Source organism: Caretta caretta, chromosome 3, assembly GCF_965140235.1.
Source record: "Caretta caretta isolate rCarCar2 chromosome 3, rCarCar1.hap1, whole genome shotgun sequence".
NCBI classification, from domain to species: domain Eukaryota; kingdom Metazoa; phylum Chordata; order Testudines; family Cheloniidae; genus Caretta; species Caretta caretta.
This window is the reverse complement of record NC_134208.1, coordinates 6,381,259-6,397,602: the sequence shown is the minus strand read 5'-3', so window position 1 is coordinate 6,397,602 and position 16,344 is coordinate 6,381,259. Positions and strand designations below refer to the sequence as shown.

Genomic DNA, 16,344 nt, shown 5'->3' with positions numbered 1-16,344 from the left:
ACTGACGCTTTGTCACACTCCTGTCTAACACAACAGTGGACGTTCTTGTTGTCCATATAAATGTCTGATCCTTTCCTGACTCGGCCACCAAGATACTTGTGGCAGTGAGTTCCGCAGGTTGACATTGTGTAACCCGGTGTGTGAAACATGTTCCGGCTTCCATTTCATAACCCCTCTGGAGGTTATGGACCCCTATTTGAAGAATGGCCGTACTGGGTCAGACCAATGGTCCACCATGCCCAGGATGAAAAAGGGTCAACAGGAGAACATCATAATCTTATATGCCTCTGCAGTTGTAGAGATGCTGCTCTCCCAAGCAGGCAGACCTATGAAACATAAGGAGAATCCCCAAGGGCTCAGTTCAGCCCTGGCCTCCTATGAGAACAAAGTGATTTTGCGTTACCAGATACTAAGGGCTTGATCTCAAGGCAGTGGAAAGTCTCCCCCCTGACTTTGGCGGGAGGTTGGGATCAGGGTCTCTGCCACAGCAGTCTCAGCAGAGGGAGATAGGACAGAAATCGTGCTTTGGCCTTGCCTTGGGCCTCCTTGCCCAGGGGTGAATTTCACCCCCTCTGTGGTGGGAACTCCCTCCTGGTGCTGCTCACGCAGCGAATCCGGAGCTCAAGGGTCCTGGCAATTTCCTACAAGCGAAGAGTCATCATGGAGTTGGAAAATATCCTGGTGTTTTCCAGCATGGCCCCGCTGAAGAGCAGGGCGTTGATTAGCAGCCCCAGCGAAATAGTGATATCACCACCACTCAGCTGTTCCTTAGTAGATCTCAGATGGCTTCACAAAGGCGGGCAGTATCCCCATTTTATAGATGGGGAAACCGAGGCACATCTAAGAGGCCAAGCTGGGACTAGACCAGTGGTCCCCTGAACCCCAGCGCATGCTCCTTCATGCTGACGCTAGTGTTGGAAGGGAGATAAAACCTCATGTGTCCAGGTTGACCCCACTCTATAAGTATTGGTGATTAGGGTGAGGCCTTCATGAGGGGCAAGTCACCCCACGACTGCCTGCTGTGGGGGGTCTGGCACCTTCCCCTGAAGCAACTAGTGAGGAAGGATGGTCCCGTGGTTAGGCTGCTCACCTGGGACTTGGGAGACCTGGGTCATGTCCTTGCTGTGCCACAGACCCCTGTGTGACATTTGGGTGAGTCATTTAGCCGCTCTGTGCCTCAGTTTCCCCTCTGTACCATGGGGCTAATAGCCCTGCCCTGCCTCAGGGGGGGTTGGTGAGGATAAGTATATTAAGGACGGTAGGGCACGAAGGGCCCTATTTTAAATGTATTGAGGTGCCTAGCTCCAACTGATTTCATTGGGAGCCAGGTACTTGACTCGGCACTGTGGTAAAGGGGGCTTTGATCTGGTGCTGGGGACAGAAGAGACATTGAGTCTGATCCAGGATCGCGATTCCTAGGGCCCTGGGCAATTTGGGAGAGTTGGGCGAAGTTTAGGGCAGGCAGCAGGGCTCCCACCAGCCCGTCCCTTGTTCGGGGGACGCCACGCGCCTGCTGTGGCCGGCTGGGATCCTCACAAGAGCTGCAGCTGGCCCTATGGCACAGGGGCAGAGGCTCTGAAACCGCGTGGCAAGGCGCGTCTGTGTCTGTAGGGTTGGGTAGATGCGTGTGGTGTGTGAGTATCTAGAGAGGTGTGCGTGTGTGTGTCTAGGTGGGTGTGCATATGTGTCTAGAGGGGTGTACGGGGCGGGTGTGGATCTAGACGAGTGTAGGGTGCATTCTGTTGTTTATGTCGCTAGATCTGTCTGTATCTAGATAGGTGTACGCTGTGTGTGTGTGGGTCTAGATGGCTGTGTGTGTTTGTGTAACTAGATGAGTGTGCATGTGTATCTAGAGGGGTGTGTGTGTATCTAGATGGGTGTACTCTCTGTGTGTATGTATTCAGATGTGTGTGCACCTAGATGGGTGTGCGGGGGTGTGTAACTAGCTGTGTGTATGCGTGTGCGGGTGTTTTTAGATGGATGTGTGTATCTGGATGGGTGTTCTGTGTGCATGCGTGTGGCGGTATGCCTGCGTGTTTACATGGGAAGCTGGCTGGATCTGTGTAGGTGGTGGTGTGAATACGTGTGTGGCTGGCTTGGTGGTTTTTGGGCGCACCCAGCACCGCCTGTATTCAGTCCTCAAGTGGCTGTCATGCCATAGGGCGACACTGTAGCAGTAACTGACTCAGGGGTTGGGTGGAGCTGCATTTCCCCAGGGGGAGCTCTGGGAGGGACGGTGCCTAGGAGGCAGCTGCTGGCTTACATGCAATGAGTGTGATAGGTCTCAGGCCAGTTCCCTTCAGCCGAGGTGTGTCCATCTCACTACAGGCCTGATCCTGATCAGAGAGAATCTTATCATTGATTTCAGTGGGGTTTGGACCCCCAAAACTGTGAGATACCATCACAGGTGTATCTCAACCCTGGCCTGGAGAGGGCACTCCCAGGGGGCTCTGCCTCATTGGCCTCTCTCAGCTGGGACAGTGATACAAGGGGGCAGCTGTGATCATCCCCCTGGTGTGGTGCGGGCCCCTGTCCAGTGAGAGACAAACCAACTCCCCAGCACTGAACCCCGAAATCCCTCCCTGCCGAAGGAAAGTGCTGAGTGTAAGGATTACCCAGGGTGAACTCGGGCTGAATTCCACGCTCCCGCCGACTGGGCCAGGGGCTCCAATGTTACACGTGATGTCTGGGAGAGACTGTGGGAAAGGCAAGAGAAATCAGTGCAGTGGGCCCCATCCTGAGCTCGCTCACCCCCTCTCTTCTCCCCGGTGTAAATACAAAGTGAGCCGCCCCATTAAACTGTAGAGGCCTGATCTGGTCTCACTCCCACCCGTGTAAACGCAGAGTGACCCCATGGGTGTCTGCGAGACCGAGCCGGAAGTCTGTGGGCCTGGCTCTGTTCTCACTCACCCTTTGCCCAGGCTGTATGAGTAGCCCTGTTGAAATCAGTGGGGCTAATCGTGGAGGGGGCAGGGGTCCGGCTTAAGGGGAGCAATCTGGTCCTGTGAATCTGGGGTTCCCACTGTGAACCTTTAGAGGGCTGCGCAATTCCTCAGATGCCTGCCACCTGAGCTGCAAGCAGCTGCCTTCTTGGATGCTGTCTCCACCAGCTCATGATAAATTCCTTCCCAGATGGTCCCTGCTTTGTCCTCTCACCGTCTCCAAATAAACATGGGTCCACTGCTGCGCCTGGTACAAGAAGATCTGTTTTCACCCATTCTTGGCTGAGATGCAGAGCGTGGGTTTGAAGGGAGCTGTTGGGCAAGGGGGGAAGTTAGGGTTTCGCATCCCCTGGAACCCCGAGGCTTGTTAGAACGCCCCTGGCATTTATTATTAGCTCCCAGGCGAGGCCTGTTTAAATAAACAGGGATTAATAAGTGACCTTGTAAGAGAACCCTGGTTTGGTGGTGAGAGCCCGGGACTGGGAGACAGAAGTCCTGGCTTCGGGCTAGCCGCAACCCTGGATCTGAACACAGCTGAATTCTGTGGTGTTTGCAGCTCAGCTCCCCAAATGAGCCTATTCCTTCTTTGCCGCTCTGTGCCTCAGTTTCCCCACCTGGGGATGATAGTTCACCGCTTCGCCGGGCACAGCCGTGAATTGGAGTTAGTTCATATTTGTCAGGTGCAACAGGGTTTGAATCTGGGACTGCCAGAGCCCCAGCATAGGCTGCAAACAACAGTCGGGCAGACGCTGCCGAGCCACACTTAACTGGCCCCATGTCTGGCTCACCAGAGGGAAGAGTTCAGCTCCTTGTGCTGCCTGCAGGCTCTGTCCCAGGTCTGCAGGTGCTGTCCATTCTGGTGGGGCGTGCAGGCCCCACAGCACTGCTGGGTTCGGATCCAGGGGTTTTTAGCTGAGCCCCGGATAGATCTAGGGGCCAACTGGGAAGTTTGGCTCCTGCTCTGAGTAACTCAGGCTTCGGGGATGTCTGGATCAGGGACTGGTTCTTGCCCATATTGCCTTGGAGACCCTGGTTCCAGCTGTCGCAGGGATAGTCCCTGGGAACCAGCCTCGTCCAAATCTGGGGGGGGGGGGGGGGAGAGAGGCCAGCCAAACTTCAATGGCCTGGCCAATATTGGGGGAATCTAGGGTGATGGGGACGGTCTCATGGGACGGTGTCTCCCTGCACCTGCCATCAGAGGCCTCCTCCAGCCCCCACCCTGGGGGAATCATCCGCTACAGAGTGGAACGTGTGTCATGTGTCATTTTCTCTGCTTTGTGGAAGCCAGACTTCCTGTGAGGGAGTCACGTGATTAACTGCTGCGGGCTGGCATCTGTGTTGTTTCACTGTGCTTCTAGGGCAGCCTGGTTTCAAAGCAGTTCACGATACAGGTGTGTCTCCGTCCCCCCTTTACACAGCTGTGCCTATGCCCCTCAATCCTGAGCCACAACCCCCCCGCCAGTCCTGGTCTCCTCCGTCAGGCGTCCTGCCGCTTTCCCCATCTACGCTGCCTCGCTGTGCCCTTCCCCATCTAGCCCTGAAGTAGCCTGGTGCCCCCCAGTTTGGGAAGCTCCGATCTCTTCCGTGTATCTAGCTTGGATCTCTCCGTGAAAGTCACCTGGAGTGTTGCCACTTCCCTCCCGCCCTGGGATTCCTGGCTCTCTCACTGCCTGCAGAGTCCCCCTTTGAGTGCTCCATCCCTTCCCGTGGGAGGCTGTCCCACCCCTTCCCTTTCCTACTGACTAGGGAGTGGACTGGTGGGAATCTGCAGGTGACCTCTCCCTGGCCTCCAGCGCCTTCCCCACGCTCCCTCGTGCCTGCCCCCAACCACGCTCCGTGCGTCGCTCCCTGTCCGTCCCTGAACCCAGGATGGGGAGCGGGACGTGTGCAAAGGGCCAGGAGCGTAGACATCTAGGAGCGCCCAGAAAACCCGCCTGGTTGGCCAGCCTGCACTTCCAGCCGAAATGTTGCCCATTTAATTTCATCCCATTGCTCCTGTCCCCGCACTTTGACCACCAGAAACAACGACCTTGGCATTCACACTCCTCAGATGCCTCAGCCACGCTAGACAAATTGGGAAGCTCTTTCAATCCTTCTCCATTAGTCAGTCCTTCCCACCTCTGCCCTGACCGTTTTCCTTGCCCTTTCCTGAACTCCCTCTATTCTGCCAGCACCTGAGTATCAAGGCATCAATGTGCTTGCCCTGACGGGTGATAATTAGGCCCCTACCAATTCGCGGCCCATTTTGGTCCATTTCGTGGTCATAAGATTTAAAAAATCGTAAATTTCATGATTTCAGCTATTTTAAATGTGACCTGTCACGGTGTTGTCATTGTGGGGGTCCTGACCCAAAGAGGTCATTCTGCGCTGCGGCTGCTGGCGGCGGCTCTGCTTTCAGACCTGGGCCGCTGGACAGCGGCGGCTGCTGGCCCGCAGCCCAGCTCCGAAGGCAGAGCCGCCGCCAGCAGCAGGGCAGAAGTCAGGATGGCCTGGTGTGGTACGGGATCGCCACCCTGACTTCTGCCCTGCTGCCTGCAGAGCTGGGCCCTCCGTCAGCAGCCGCCGCTCTCCAGATGCCCAGATGTGATGGCAGCACAGAAGTAAGGGTGGCAATACCGCGAACCCCCCTCAAATAACCTTGCCACCCCCCTGCAACTCCCTATTGGGTCAGGACCTCCAATCTGGGAAACGCTGGTTTCCCCCGTGAAATCTGGTCTTTTGTGTGCTTTTACCCTATACGATACAGATTTCACGGGGGGAGACCAGATTTCATGGTCCGTGACGCTTTTTTCATGGCTGTGAATTTGGTAGGGCCCTAGTGATAATGTCATATCAAGGTGGAGCAACACAATGTCTTCATATGCTTCTGACACTCAGGGCTCATTGGACTCTCCTGCCCTGCTAGAGAACCACAGAGATGGGTCTGGAACAAACCCCCAGGTCAGCCATGTGGAGTTAAAGAGGTGATGGCCTTTGGAACAGTGGAGGGTCTTGCGATCAAGACACACAGTGTGGCTAAATGTAAATGCGTACATGCAGAACAGAGACTGCAGGCCATACTTACAGGCTGGGGGACTCTTATCCCGGGAAGCAGTGACTCTGACAAAGATTTGGGGGTTCTGGTGGTTATACAGCTGAACGGGAGCTCCCAGTGCAACGTTGTGGCCAAAAGAGCTAGTGTGATCCTGGGATGCATAAACGGGGGGATCTCGAGTAGGAGTAAAGAGATTATTTTACCTTTGTGTTTGGCGATGGTGCGACCGTTGCTGGAATCCTGTTCCTGTTCTGGGCACCACAATTCAAGAAGGATGTTGATGAATTGGAAAGGGGTCAGGGAAGAGCCATGAGAATGATTAAAGGACTATAAAACATGTCTTGGACTCAAGGATCTCAGTTTATTTAGCTTAACAAAGGGAAGGTTAAGGGGTGACTTGATCACAGTCTAGAAGTACCTACATAAGAACAGCCACACTGGGTCAGACCAGTGGTCCATCTAGCCCAGTATCCTGTCTTCTGACAGTGTCCAATGCCAGGTGCCCCAGAGAGAATGAACAGAGCAGGGCAATTATCAAGTGATCCGTCCCATGTCATCCGCTCCCAACTTCTGGCAATCAAAGGCTTAGGACACCCAGCGCAGAAGTTTGTATCCCTGCCCATCCTGGTGAATAGCCATGGATGGACCTATCCTCCATGAACTTACCTAGTTCTTTTTTGAATCCTGTTATATTTTTAGCCTTCACAACATCCCACAGGTTGACTGTGCGTTGTGTGAAGAAATACTTCATTTTGTTTGTTTTAAACCTGTTGCCTGTTAATTTCATGTGGTGACCCCTAGTTCTTGTATTATGTGAAGGGGTAAGTAACAGTTCCTATTTACTTTCTCCACATCAGTCCTGATTGTATAGACCTCTTTCATATCCCACCTTAATTGTCTCTTTTCCAAGCTGAAAAGTCCCAGCCTTATTAATCTCTCCTCATATGGAAGCCCTTCCATACCCCTAATCATTTTTGCTGTCCTTCTCTGCACCTTTTCCAATTCTAACAAATATTTTTGAGATGGGGCAACCAGATACGCGTACAGTATTCAACCTGTGAACATAGTATGGATTTATATAGGGGCAATATGATATCTCCCGTCTGATTATCTGTCCCTTTCCTAACGGTTTCAGACATTCTCTTAGCTTTTTTAACTGGCAGTGCACATGGAGTGGATGATTTCAGAGAACTATCCACAATGACTCCAAGATCTCTTTCTTAAGTGGTAACAGCTAAGTTAGACCCCATTATTTTGTATGTATAATTGGGTTATGTTTTCCAATGAGCATTACTTTGCATTTATCGACATTGAATTTTATCTGCCATTTTCTTGCTGAATCACCCAGTTTTGTGAGATCCCTTTGTAATGCTTCACAGCCAGTTTTGGACTTAGTAGTTTTGTATTGTCTGGAAATTTTGCCGCCTCACTGTTCAACCCTTTTTCCAGATCATTTATGACTATGTTGGACAGCGCTGGTCCCCGGACAGATCCTTGAGGCACCCCTCTATTTACCTCCCTCCACTCTGAAAACTGACCATTTATTCCTACCCTCTGTTTCCTGTCTTTTAACCAGTTATTGATCCATTCCACATTTGAGTTCCTTCAGAACTCTTGGGTGAATACCGTCTGGTCCTGGTGACTTACTGCTGTTTAATTTATCAATTTGTTCCAAAACCTCCTCTAATGATGCCTCAATCTAGGACAGTTCCTCCTGTCTGTCACTTAACAAGAATGACTTGGGTATGGGACTCTCCCTCACACCCTCTGCAGTGAAGACCAATGGAAAGAATTAATTTAACTTCTCTGCAGTGGCCTTATCATCCTTGAGTGCTCCTTTACCACCTCGATCATCGAGTGGCCCCACTGATTGTTTGGCAGGCTTCCTGTACCATCGTGGCTCACAAACATTGATGTATTTATCCTCTCGGCATCATTATCCCCCACTACTGATGGGAAACTGAGTCACAGAGAGATGGAGTGACTCACCCAAAATCATACTTGAAAGTTGCAGCAAGCAGGGACTTGAACCCAGCTCTACAGAAATGTAGACTACCCCCCCGCCCTCCAACTGCTGAATCATAGAATCATAGAATCATAGAATATAAGGGTTGGAAGGGACCCCAGAAGGTCATCTAGTCCAACCCCCTGCTCGAAGCAGGACCAATTCCCAGTTAAATCATCCCAGCCAGGGCTTTGTCAAGCCTGACCTTAAAAACCTCTAAGGAAGGAGATTCTACCACCTCCCTAGGTAACGCATTCCAGTGTTTCACCACCCTCTTAGTGAAAAAGTTTTTCCTAATATCCAATCTAAACCTCCCCCACTGCAGCTTGAGACCATTACTCCTCGTTCTGTCATCTGCTACCATTGAGAACAGTCTAGAGCCATCCTCTTTGGAACCCCCTTTCAGGTAGTTGAAAGCAGCTATCAAATCCCCCCTCATTCTTCTCTTCTGCAGGCTAAACAATCCCAGCTCCCTCAGCCTCTCCTCATAACTCATGTGTTCCAGACCCCTAATCATTTTTGTTGCCCTTCGCTGGACTCTCTCCAATTTATCCACATCCTTCTTGAAGTGTGGGGCCCAAAACTGGACACAGTACTCCAGATGAGGCCTCACCAATGTCGAATAGAGGGGAACGATCACGTCCCTCGATCTGCTCGCTATGCCCCTACTTATACATCCCAAAATGCCATTGGCCTTCTTGGCAACAAGGGCACACTGCTGACTCATATCCAGCTTCTCGTCCACTGTCACCCCTAGGTCCTTTTCCGCAGAACTGCTGCCTAGCCATTCGGTCCCTAGTCTGTAGCTGTGCATTGGGTTCTTCCGTCCTAAGTGCAGGACCCTGCACTTATCCTTATTGAACCTCATCAGATTTCTTTTGGCCCAATCCTCCAATTTGTCTAGGTCCTTCTGTATCCTATCCCTCCCCTCCAGCGTATCTACCACTCCTCCCAGTTTAGTATCATCCGCAAATTTGCTGAGAGTGCAATCCACACCATCCTCCAGATCATTTATGAAGATATTGAACAAAACCGGCCCCAGGACCGACCCTTGGGGCACTCCACTTGACACCGGCTGCCAACTAGACATGGAGCCATTGATAACTACCCGTTGAGCCCGACAGTCTAGCCAGCTTTCTACCCACCTTATAGTGCATTCATCCAGCCCCATACTTCCTTAACTTGCTGACAAGAATACTGTGGGAGACCGTGTCAAAAGCTTTGCTAAAGTCAAGAAACAATACATCCACTGCTTTCCCTTCATCCACAGAACCAGTAATCTCATCATAAAAGGCGATTAGATTAGTCAGGCATGACCTTCCCTTGGTGAATCCATGCTGGCTGTTCCTGATCACTTTCCTCTCATGCAAGTGCTTCAGGATTGATTCTTTGAGGACCTGCTCCATGATTTTTCCAGGGACTGAGCTGGGCTAACCTTTCTGCGGGAAAGCTGTTGGAACTGTTCTAGCATCGCTGCGGGGCTGTCTCATGTCCCAGGTAAGCCCGATTTCAAGCTTTGCAAATCCATGGCAGCGGTAGCAACTCCATGATGCTGAATGGAGGCACGGTAGTTGAACAGGTTTCAGGCATCGTTTGGCCAGCCTGTGCGGACCAGGGTTAAAGACATGTCCTAACCTTGGCCAGGATACAGCTAGCTGCCCACATCCCCAGCTAGGCTCTGGTGGGGCTAGAAGGACAGGTGAACTGAATGTAAACCTGGTTGCTTCGCCTACTACGTGGGGAGGCCGAAGACAGATAGAAGCTGGACTGGTGTGTGTGTGGGAGCAGTTTCCTCTCCAAGAATGCTGGAGAAAGGGAAGCCGAGCTGAGCCACCTGGGAAGAGAAAAGGAAGCGCCGAAGGAAAGGGGGCTAAAGAAAGACTCGAGGAATGGCCCGTTCAGGGAGTGTCTGGCCCGCCCCAATGCAGTCCCGCCTGGCTGAGGTAGGTGAGCAGGTTTTGAAGCTGTCAGGTTCATCTCCTTACCCCCTTCCCCTCATGCAGGGAGGTTTTCCTCGTGCGTCGGATGCTGCGGCTGCACCGGCCGCCTTTGCAATATGCAAATTCCTCTCTGCACACTTGTGCGAGAAGGAAGGAAGTGTCTGTTCGGTCAGAGCGGGCTTGGCAGAGGGAGAGGCAGTGAGGCATGCGGAGACAGCCGTCTCGACAGTAAGTGGTACTTTTCTCAGGCTGCCCTAGACTCTGGGGCCCTTTGCCAGACGTGTGCATGAGCCTGGCTGGTGCCGGCCCCTCAGGTGCCACTAGGACCACGGGAGGACAGGCTGGGGCGAGTCACACTCTGCAACGGGGGCGCAAACAGTGATGGGTCAGTGTCAGCCCCCAGGACAAGAGGGTGCTGTCAGTGGAGTACCAGCCGGGCTGGCTTCGGCCCTGGGCGTGTCCAGAGCTGGATTTAGTGCTGGTGAGAGGAGCCCTGGGCAGTGAAATCCTCTGGGTATCCGCAGACCAGGGCACGGGCAGCCGCTGGGTAAGTTTCCTGCTCTGTGGCTCAGCCCTGACGGGGACGGGATACTGCCGGGGCAGCCTTCGGCACAGGCCCCATGGGTGCCCCCGGCCCTGGGACAGGCGTGGGGACACCCCAAATGGCCCTTCTCTGGATCCAGGGTGTCTGCCAGGGCGGGCCCGCTCTGTGCCGGCAGGTGCGGTGGGCAGCGGTGGGTCTCAGGTGCAACCCAGAATCCTTTGTGCTGCTGCCTCAGCTAGCCCAAAGGTTTGTGCGAGGGGGCCCTGGAAAGCCGGAGCAGGAGAGGGACACCGCTGCGGGGGAAGAAATATACACAGGGCCGGGGTGGGTTGCAGGATGAATGCAGCAGGGGCTGAGCCTGTCAGGGGGAGCCATCCAGGGTGACGGGTATTGAGGTGCCCACCAGGGGCTGGGTTGGGGCCCAGCACATTCATTGTGCCGCCCCATATAGCCACACCATAGGAATTCTTGGTCAGCACCAGCTCAGGCCGGAGTCAAACTGGAGCCCGGGGGTTCGGCTTCCCAGTGGCCAGCCGGTTCCCTGGGGTGACAGGGGAGAGCAAGCTGGGGATGTGCAGGGGATGAAGGGGAAAGCAGGGGCGTTCCTAGCCCCACGCTCATGAGCCCCGGGTCACCCTGCTAGCCAGGCAGCCGCAGGGAGATAGCCCAGCCCGGCGAATGGACAGGGCCTATGTAGTGGGAGAGCCAGGCGCAGCGGATGAGGAGGGACGTGTAGGGAGAGCCCTGGCCTGCTGGGAGGGGATTAGACCCGGGCCCTCACTCAGTTATGCCAATGTCGTCTTACGCTGCCCTGGCAATGAAAGGGGGCAGAAATGGCCTATATGGGGATGTCCCCAGCTCCCAGCCCTCGATGGACGGGGTATGGCAGGGGTAGGGCTGGAGAGCATTGCTCTGTTCTGCTCTATCCCGGGGCCATGCGAAGTCACGTCTAGGACCCAGGATATGGGGACTGTGGAGGTGGCTGAAAGCCCCCCTGCCCCCAATCCCTAGCTCAAGTGCAGAAAAGGGGTGACCGAAATCAGGGCTGCTGTATTTCAAGAGACCAGCTTCTCTGGTGGGAGGGAAAGCACGTGTCTTCCATCCTGGGATTTTCAGCTTCCATGTCTGGTCTCTGTAGCTACTCCCCACCCACCCTTCTCCCTCCTTCAGAGTCAGGGGTGCCCGGAGGAAGAGATGCACCGAAAGGCATCCATAATAAATAATAGCATCTAGCTCTGACCATCGGCAGATCTCAAAGAGCTTTACCAAGGTCGGTATCATTTCCCCCCTCTTACAGATGGGTTAACTGAGGCACAAACAGGGGATATAACAAGGTCACTCAGCAGGCCAGTGGCAGAGACCGGAATGAAACCCAGGTCTCCTGAGTCCCAGTCCAGTGCTCTAGCTTGGATGAGGGGAGATGACGCTATACATGGGTTGGGTTTGCTCCAGCCTTTGGCTGCTACCCATCAGACATGCTACCCAGCACTGACCTCTTCCTGCAGAGGTAGGAGCACACCAGGGAGCTCAGTGTCGCTCGGACCCACAAGGCGCTACGTCCAGCTCCCCTGGGCCAGTCAGACAAGCCAGGCCCTGTGACACGGAGCCTGGCCTGGGTGGAGAAGAGAAAGGAGAGCCCAGACCATACCTCGGGTCTGGGCACAATGGCTCAGCAGCCTTCGCTCCAATTACCAACGTTTATTTTAGAGATGCAGCCCAAAATAAACAGAGCTGTGAGATTGGGAGAGAAGGAGGAAGAGCTCTCCCTTGGAGGTGAAACGCAGCCGAGGAGAATTTAGGCTGAACATCAGGAAACCCTGCCTAGCTGTGAAATCTACGGGGAAGTGGAATAAACTCCCAGTATAGGTGGTGGAGGATCCTCTTGCAGCTGGACTGGACAGAGAGAGCAGCGGGAAGGGAACAAGCTTGCCTTGGGGGAGGGGGTTGGACTAGATGGGAGTTCTAGATTATCCGTCTCTGGATCTTATGCTGCGTCTAACCCTGCTGCGACAGCTGGTGAGCGAAGGGAACAGTATGCAGAAGGGATCTTGTGGGGAAGAGGCGTCTGATGGGGAGCTGCTGGGGTAGGTGTTGGGTCTGCTCTTATTTTGTCTCCGACTGTCAATTTAACACGTTCCCTTTCCCAGAAGAGGGAATGACTAGCATGATGAAATGCACCGGTTATTCGAGGCTGGGTGGTGGGCTGAGCCGCAGTGAAGGGAGAGATAGGATGGGAAGGGCGCCAGAGTGATTGGGCAGGTTATTATTGTAGTTACATGCGTGTATACGGAGCATATCACTGTGACGTGGCGTGAGTCATGTTAATATGCCACATTGGAAGAGCTAAACCCTTCACCCTGCAGCTGTATAGACCAGTGGTTCTCAACCAGGGGGTACGCAGAGGTCTTCTGGGGGTACATCAACTCATCTAGATATTTGCCTAATTTTACAACCGGCTACGTAAGAAGCACTAGTAAAGACAGTAAAAACTGAAACTTCCTACAGACAATGACTTGTTTATACTGCTCTATATACTATACACTGCAATGTAAGTACAGTATTTATATTCTCATTGCTTCATTTTATATTTATATGGTAAAAAGGAGAAAGTCAGCAATTTTGCAGTCACAGTACGCTGTGACACTTTTGTCTTTTTATGTCAGATTTTGTAAGCAAACTGTTTTTAAGTGAGGTGAAACTTGAGGTACGCAAGACAAGTCAGACTCCTGCAGGGGGTACAGTAGCCTGGGAAGGTTGAGAGATACTGGTATAGACAGTGGAAACAGACGGGACTGGGGAGCTGATTGACCAGATTTCCATAGCAGTGGGAAGCCTGGGTAACAATATGCCTCAGCCCCATCAAGACAGGGCTTCCAGCGCTCACGTGGGAGATTAGGGCTTTGTAGATAGCGACCAGCACCTTGAATTTCACCTGGGTGTGGACTAGCAGCCGCACAGCGATAGGAGCCTATGGGGTGATAGTCTGCTGCCAATCCGCTCCACTCTGAAGGTGGGCAGCTGCAGTTTGCACAAGCCTGAGCTTCTGGGGGGCTTTTGTGGTCAGTCCCAGCTAGCGGCCGCTGCCCCAGTCAAACCTAGGGGTCAGGAATGGCAGAGGCAAGGACTCAGGAACTGAATTGGGGGTGGGCAGAGTCGCGGTACCTTCCGAGCTCCACCCACAAACCAGGCTCCAACCTCGTGAGACGCCCTGTTGTGCAGATGTTCAAAATATTCTCTTGGGCGCCCTGTGGATCCATTTGGGTACGGATCCCTCTACTGTGCGACTGGGCTGCCCCACCTTGGTCCTTGGTCTTGGCTGCCCCTCTGTGGGGTTTAACGTACCCTGCTGGGCTCGTGGGGCTTCCCTCCTCCTCGAGGGAGGGTGGGGGAGGGGGGGGAAGTAGTTGCATCTCCTAAATAACCGCCCACTTGGAGGGCCAAAAGGAGAAGTTGCGTGTATAGATCTTCAAACGCCATCCGCCCTCTGCTCTTGTATCTGCTTTGATCAGCTGGGTAGTAGTTAACGGAGGTGATATTTTTTACAACAATCACTATAAATGCAGCTCTGCTGACCAGGTGTGAGTCTGCCATGGGCCTGCCTCTGTTTCTCCCCCTTCATGGGGCTCTTTCAATAAACTGCCCGCAGGCTTTATTTGCCCAGAAATGCCCTTCGCCCAGGGTCTAATTTATTGGCATCTAATACAAGCAATGCTCAGTCCTGAGGTGTCTCTTCTCCTCCTCTCTGCCTGGTTTCTGCATCTCTTCCCTGCTTCAGCACTTCACTCTCAGCCCTTTCCATCTGAAGGCTTGTGGAGTCTGCTTTCCCGGGCCCTTAGCCTTTTCCGACTCTCTGGCTTTTGGGACCAAACCCTTCCCTTGGCCAAGGACTTTGCAGGAGACCTGTGTAACTCCTGCTCAGAGCAGCTCTTCTGACCCCTTTCGCAGCTACTTTCTTCAGGCCCCTTTCAGTTTGCTGGTTAATCCTTGCTCAGACCTCTCATCATTCTGTGTCGGCAGCCAGCCTGATTCAGTCTTTTATAAGGCCCTTTCCTTTCAATCCTCAGCAGTTAATTGATCCCAAGTGCCTTTCCTTTCAGTCATTCGGGCATTAGGCAATCAGTCCTGGGTGCCTTCCCTTTCACGCTGTGACAATCGCCACTGGGCTTCTGGGCTACCACCCCTCCGTAATGAACAGGGGCAGTTGGCCCCTCTCAGAGCTGTTGCTTCAGGCTGCCTGCAGACTCAGGCAGGAATCACTGCATTGGTTACACTCAGGTCAGACTCTGAAAGTTTAGTTCGTAACCATGAGGACCAGAGAATGAAAGCTGAGATTCTGGAGAACAAATGGGCACCTCAGAGAGGAGGAGTTGGTGGTGGGTGGCCACCCAAATTCAAACCCTGAAAAGTGTGCATCTCAGAGGAGGGGCTGATTTCGGGCACTGACCTTTTCTGAGAGGCGTGGAGCAGCTCTGAGTGTAGGAGGACTCTGAGTTTGCAATCCACAGTGATCAGGCAGGTGTCTTCAGTGGCTGGGAGCAACAATAGATTTAGTCATCTCCTCTAAGCGTTCCCCCTGGCTGACAAGCATCACCTCCGTCTTTAGTTTAGTTTCAGTCAACTGGCCCTCCTGGGCAGGAAACAGGGGTTGATATAGAGCTACTCCGTCTAATACGTCTGGGGGAGCGGCCAATAACCAGCAGCACACAAACCGGAGACTGGTGTTGGTGACTGAGGCCTCTGGGTAATCGCTGAAGGCACATTAGATTAGGAGCCCGTCTCTCCTGGCTCTGTGGCCTGCACTCTGACCACTAGACCACACTTCTTCCAGCCATCGGTACAAAGAGGAAACTAGGAGGAAATTGAGCAGAGGAAGATGTGGGCTGAATATCAGGGGAAATATCCCGACGTTCTGTTCTGTATAGACTCTTAGACTGCATTCATCAGCATGGCACCTGAGCTTCTTCACTTAAGTACTGCACTTAAAAAGGAAAAAATCAAATGCACAACTACGAACTGGGGAATACCTGCCTAGGCGGCCTGGAGGTTACAGTGGGTCACCAACTGAATATGAGTCAGCAGTGTGATGCAGTTGCAAAAATGGCTAGTATCATTCTGGGGTGTATTAACTGGAGTGTCGTAGGTAAGACATGGGAGGTAATTGTCCCTCTCTACTCAGCACTGGTGAGGCCACAGCTGGAGAATGTGCCCCGTCTGGCCTAGCAGCCACAGCTGGGGTGCTGTCCACAAGTCAAGGACAGCCACAAGGCAGCAGCCAGTGAGCCAGGATCGTGGTTATTGCTAGTGCCAGGATCAACAGGCAGGAATCAGGATCAGAGGCAGGCTGGGCTCGGAGACTGGAGATCAGAAAGCCAGGTGAGGCCTGGCATCACAACGGGCCCGAAGTCTATGTGGTTGCATTGACAACTGCCTGGGCCACTCTCCGGGGTGAAATGGTGAGCATGGGCCAATCAGAAGGCCGCAGGGCGCTGTCACTCTGGACCCTTTGGGCGGTACTTCCTGCAGTGCCTAATCTCCACAATACTCCCTGGAGGTAACTATATGTAGCCTCTTGGTGGTGATGTGGGAACATCAGCAGTCCCAGGTGCTATGGACCTGGCTGCTAGGCCCACGGATTCTAACAGATCTTAGGAAACACTTTCTAACTCTAAGGGATGCTGTGCGATCCCCATCACTAGAGGTTTCTAGGAACAGGTTGGACAAACACTTGTCAAGGATGGACAAGGTTTACTTGGTCCTGCCTCAGCACAGGGGCTGGACTTGTGACCTCAAGGTCTCTTCCAGCCCGACATTTCTATGATTCTTCCAGTCATGCATGAAGCCCCGTGACTACATTCTGTCCTCTTCTCCCAGGGGGAGAC

General features: G+C 53.2%; 1 protein-coding gene across 6 annotated transcripts in view; it reads left to right on the top strand.

Annotated features, from left to right (window-relative positions):
- PTK2B (protein tyrosine kinase 2 beta) overlaps positions 1 to 16,344 on the top strand; it is a 113,765-nt gene that overhangs the window by 20,811 nt on the left and 76,610 nt on the right. Inside the window, exon 1 of one of the 6 annotated variants that reach the window (XM_075126295.1) lies at positions 10,063 to 10,149. The exons of the other annotated variants lie outside the window; for them this stretch is intronic. The gene's annotated coding sequence lies outside the window, so the exon portion shown is untranslated. Of the gene's footprint in view, positions 1 to 10,062; positions 10,150 to 16,344 lie in introns of those variants that run through there. 6 annotated transcript variants of the gene reach the window in all.